Source organism: Achroia grisella, unplaced genomic scaffold, assembly GCF_030625045.1.
Source record: "Achroia grisella isolate CSIRO2021 unplaced genomic scaffold, CSIRO_AGI_Agris_v1 utg862, whole genome shotgun sequence".
In the NCBI taxonomy this organism is placed as follows: domain Eukaryota; kingdom Metazoa; phylum Arthropoda; class Insecta; order Lepidoptera; family Pyralidae; genus Achroia; species Achroia grisella.
In genome coordinates this window covers 227,854-233,853 of record NW_026713046.1, presented here as the reverse complement: position 1 = coordinate 233,853, position 6,000 = coordinate 227,854, and positions in this window count along the sequence as shown.

Here is a 6,000-nt window from a genome sequence, read left to right as displayed (position 1 = left end):
AGCACTTTTGAATAGTCATTTTTTTTTTAATCTACCGCTCATTCGGAATGCTGTCTCATCACAAGAAGAACAAGCAAGAAACTTGTGTGTTGCTCTTTTAAATAATTTATTCTTATTTACAATTTAAGTTTAAGTGTGTGAATACAAACCACCGATTAGCACTAATTCAATGAAATAATAAAATAGAATAGAATAGAATAGAATAGAAAATCATTTATTCAAATAAACTTACATTGAAGCACTTTTGAATAGTCATAACATTTTTTTTTTTTTAATCTACCGCTCATTCGGAATGCTGTCTCATCACAAGAAGAACAAGCAAGAAACTTGTGTGTTGCTCTTTTAAATAATTTATTCTTACTTACAATTTAAGTTTAAGTGTGTGAATACAAACCACCGATTAGCACTAATTCAATTAAATACTCAAAAAGAAAAAAATATTGAATACATAACCAACTGGTTAAACAATTAATAAGAGGAAATCAGTCATAGTGATTAGAGCAGACCAGTCCCTACAAGCAGCACCCGTTCACGAGTATGACGGATGGGCCAGCCATCACTGCGCTCGACCATATTTTAGGGAGCCCAATGACCCGGCCCACCACGCCGCCACAAGTCTGGACATTTTAGTGAGCATGACTACTCAAAACACCAGACCACGTCATAGCTACTCACAATTGCCATCTGATGTTTATAGTATTCACATTTCACATAAGAATGCATGCGGCAATTAATACAAAACCCGCTACGCTTTCATATTTCTAAAATAATTGAATCAAGAAAGCAATGAGATAAACAAATTATAACTGTATTAATATTATAAGGTAAAGTTTGTGAGTTTGGATGTTTAAGGTAATCTCCGCTACTGAGCTCCGCTCTGACACGAGTTGGTTGGAAAAATCTTTTAGCGGTGAATAGCCCATTTATCGAAGAAGGCGATATAACATCACGCTATTACCAATAGGAGCGGAGCTGCAATGAAAAATATTGCAAAAACGGGGAAAATGTGACGCAAACACGAGTCAGCTAGTCACTGAATAAAGTTGTGCATCACGGTGGTCTAGCTGTTCAGCACGCCACTTCACTTCCGATGGTCGCAGGTTCGATTCCTCGCAAGGTACGGAAACATTTGTATTCATGAGTATGATTCTTTGTATCGGTCTGGGTATTTATTTATGTATATTACGTATGTATTTACAAAAAAACAACATCTAAGTGTTTATATCAGTTGTCTAGTACACATAACACAAGCTCTGCTTACAGTGGGACTAGATGACGTTGTGTATATTGTCCAGGATTATTAATACCTGTTATTATAATATTTAAAAAATAATTGAAGACTTTTTAAAGGGCAGTTGCGTTGTTTTCCACTGGAATACTATTGATGAATGCTAGCATAAATTGTATAACATAATTTAAAACACTAAATTGTTACTGAATTTCTGAAATGAAATAAAAATATCTGAATATCATTGACGATTGTCAGTATCGTATTCAAATGCGTTACTGTTTGTTGTTTAGACAAAAACAAATAAACAACTCACTAACAACGTACCCCTACCGTCCTACCCCGACGCCCACACAGTAATAATCTATACATCTATACATATAAATAAAATTGGAATTTGTGTCTGTTTGTAACATTGAAAAAACCGTTTTTTAATCCATACATATTAATATAAATACGGTACATACAGCAAATAACATTTTTTACAATTTTTGTCTCTGTCTGTCTGTTTGTTCCGGCTAATCTCTGAAATTTGTGGACCGGTTTTAACGGGACTTTTTTTGGCAGGTAGCTGATGTAATAAGGAGTAACTTAGGCTACTTTTATTTTAGAAAAATAATGATAAATTCCACGCGGACGAAGTCGCGGATACAGCTAGTTCAAAATAACTTTATTCATGTAGGTCTATTACAGAATCCTACGATATGTCAAATCTACCGTCAGTTCGGTATGATTTCGAGATGAGAAGAACTGACAAAAAACTCAGCTCGAAAAATTTTCAAATAAATGTTGTAGACACATGTTTACAATAGTACAGATTCATTTAAATACAAATTTCATATAATATAATGACCACCAGCATGTATAATATAGTGACTTATGAATTATTTTTTATACTACGACGGTATCAATCAAGCATTTTAGAAAAATAAAGTTAAATTCCACGCGGACGAAGTCACGGGAATAGCCAGTAATAATAATAATGTTTTATAGCGCACAAACAACAAACAAAGAACAGTAGTTCAGAGTGGAGCGAGATCTACACAACTATTTAATAAAATAGTAATGAAACTAGATAGTGGAGCGAGACAGGACACATTTATTTAATAAAAATGTTGATAATTACCTAAATATAATAATAAAAAACTAGTAATTAATTAAATACGTGTATCTACTACTATTTACTTTCTTCTATATCGGTCCATATTTTTCTGTAATACATATATTTAAAGCAACACGCAAGTTTCATTCTCATTTTTCTAGTGATGAGTCTCCGTTCCGAAATTTGACAGTGGGCTCACAAGAAAGCAAAAAAAATGACATATAAAAAAGAGAGGTATCAAAATAATAATAATAATGTTTATAAAAAGAACTATCTTCACATCTAGCGGGCACCCGCGAATTCGTCCGCGTGTTATAGTGATCTTCACCAAATAAAAAAATAATATTCAATAATAATATAACCCAAAAAAGTAAAAAATGAAGTTCCATCGTTCTAGCTTCAAAAATGATAATTTTCCTTACCAACTTTCATCCTCTATTTTATTGTACCCCCATAAGGGGGCATTTTTACAAAGTTTGAATGTCACATTTATTTATATTTAATCAATAGCCTAAAAATAAGTTTTAACCTAGTATTAAAAAATGACAATACTGCCATACAAACATTCATCTTCCCTTTCAACCCCTTACAACCCTTTTTTCACAATAAAAAGTACCCCATGTCGTTTTACAGGGTCTAGACTATCTGTGTACCAAATTTTATTTAAATCGGTTCAGTAGTTTTGTCATGTAAGCGAAACAGACAAAGTTACTTTCGCATTATGTTATTAGTAAGGATGGTAGACAAACTGCCAGAACTCATAAGTATAATGTAGGTATAATATAAGTAGGTGAGTTATGGATACAAATTTTTATTTAACTTGCAATGGAAGTACGTAACAGTGTTTGTTCGGGTGGAAACTGCAACTCAATTCTGAATTTGTAAGTTTTCACTCGAATCTTCAACCGTTTGAGATGAAGTTTTGTATACACGTTTAGTTTGGATGACAATAGTTAACTATGTGACGTCATTCTTAATGCCAAATGCTAACTACATGACGCACTCTCAATTGCAATGCCCTGGTGTTGAGGGGGCTCATGTTCTGCGGTAATCACTTACCATCAGGTGAGCCGCAAGCTCGTTTGTCCCTATTGTATGCTATAAAAAAAATATATAACATAAAAAAATGTACCAATTCAGTTTTTGCCATCACCTCTCATCTGAGGTAGCTATATAACTGGACGGTAGAGAAAGAAGTAAAAAGATGTGCACAAGAAGCCGAAAGGCCCTCATCATCATCATCATCATCATCGCAGTCCGGAAGACGTCCACTGCTGGACATAGGCCTCCCCAAAAGATCTCCACGACGATCGGTCCTGCGCTGCTCGCATCCACGCCTTCCAGCGATCTTGACCAGATCCTCGGTCCACCTTGCTGGAGGCCTTCCCACGCTGCGAAAGGCCCTATGTTAACATATAATTAGGAGTTTTTTTTTATAGATGATTATGGAATGGTGCAGCCGCCTGCGCTAACGGTTTACACTGGCGGGGCACCAGTGGAGGATGATAAGATGAACACGAGGTCAGGTCAGTTAGCACATTGTGACAAATTCACCAGGAATTTATCATGATGGTTTCCAGGGAAAACCGCGTGGAGGTCGACCTGACATGGTACATTGCTAGCAATATGGTCATGGGCTAAGTCCATATTACTAACAATCACCTTCATCCCGCATAATTAGGAGTTCGTGTATGAGGTTCTCGTACATTGCTGGGTATTCCACAGGTACTCATATTTTGAATACGTGGCCACTGCTCTGCGTACACGGTTCAATAACATCAATCAAAATGTTCGCGCGTGATTGTGTTCGCGGTACGACGGCGACGTCATGATGTATGAGATCCGCATAATATTCATGTAACTAATACATAAATATATTACAAAAATAACCCGCTGAGAGAGCCGCCGTCACAGCCAGCGGTGGAATCAATTTTAACGTGATCTAATCTCAAGTTTATAGTTAACTAGCTACTCACCTCGGCTTCGCACGGGTGTACATGTATTATACATATAAACCTTCCTCTTGAATCACTATATCTATTAACAAACCGCTTCAAAATCCGTTGCGTACTTTTAAAGATTTAAGCATACATAGGGACGGACAGATAGCAACATCGACTTTGTTTTATATTATACTAGCTTTTGCCCGCGTTAACTTATCCCCTTAGGGGTGGAATTTATCAAAATCCTTTCTTAGAGGATGTCTACGTCATAGTAGCTTTATGCATGCAAAGTCTCAGCCCGATCGATTTAAAATTGACAAAGTTTCATACAAACTTTCATCCCCTATTTTATCCCCTTGGGGGTAGAATTAATCGAAATCCTTTCTTAGCGGATGCCTACGTCATAACATCTACCTGCATGCCAAATTTCAGCCCGATCCGTCCAGTGGTTTGGGCTGTGCGTTGATAGATCACTATGTCAGTCATCTTTGAGTTATATATATTTAGATAGTGATATAATTTTGTAGTCTTCCTGTTTTTATTTCTCTCTTTTGCCTGGCCTTAGTCCCGTTTATGATCGGCCCGTCTGGTCAATCTTCGCCAGTACAGTCTGTCCTGGATCGTCTGGGGTGTTTAAGTCCCTATTCATAACAGACATCCATGTGAGACGGGGTCTGCCGCATCTTGACTTCTGTGTTCTGTGTTGGGTACTCACCCCGCACAGAAGTCAAGTGTCATGTGTATTAAGCAATTAAAACTTTGGCTGTATCCAATCGCGGCTGAAGTACTAGATAATATATTTATAATAAAAAAAAACTCATGTCAAGTACTGTTCTTGGCATGCGATCTGATGGTCACCTCATGAAATGACCGTACCACCTTAGGTGGCTCTCCAAAACCTACTCTAGTATATGTAGGTGTCACCTTAAAACTGCCTCGAACACGGATGTTTTTGATGTAGTCCAAAATTGTTATCCTACCAGCCAAAGAATTCTTATTTCTGAGACATTCAGTTCAATTTCTGGGTACTTTTTTAGTCTTCATGTGTTCCTATTGGCTAATATGCTTTCTATTTATCTACTTCCAGGAAGCAAACAATATTTTCCACTACTGAGTGGTGATAAAAGAGTGATTTTGAATTAAAACAAGCAAACTGACAGACACTTTCGCATTTATAATACTTCAAAATGTTACTTTGTATTTTTTTAGATATTATATACCACATATATGTACTTAGTATAGATGGAGAATGGATAGCAATCAATCGTCATGTACAACATTAAGGTTCGTAGACAGACGGACATTTTATTTATGTTTTAGTCATATATATTTTCGACCGATTGTTGAATCAGCCTGTTTTTTGTGCTACAAAATATTAGTCCGCGTAAATTGTTGACATTTCCTTTCAATTTCCCATTCAAACGCTTGACAACTCTTTTTTCGTATTAAAAAGGAGCCTATGTCCTTTCTTAGGTTCTAAACTATCTGTGTACTAAATTTTTTTTAAATCGGTTCAGTAGTTTTGGCGTGAAAGCGACAGACAGATAGACAGACAGACAAAGTTACTTTCGCATTTACATATAATATTAGTAAGGGTAATGATAATAAAAAACATCAAAGTATTTATAGTTCAGCTGTCCTACGTATTCACCTCGCGCCCGTTGCTAGTCTTGAGGACTCCTCACAGGTCTGGATTAACTATAGCCATTAAGAATTCAGAAAAAAAC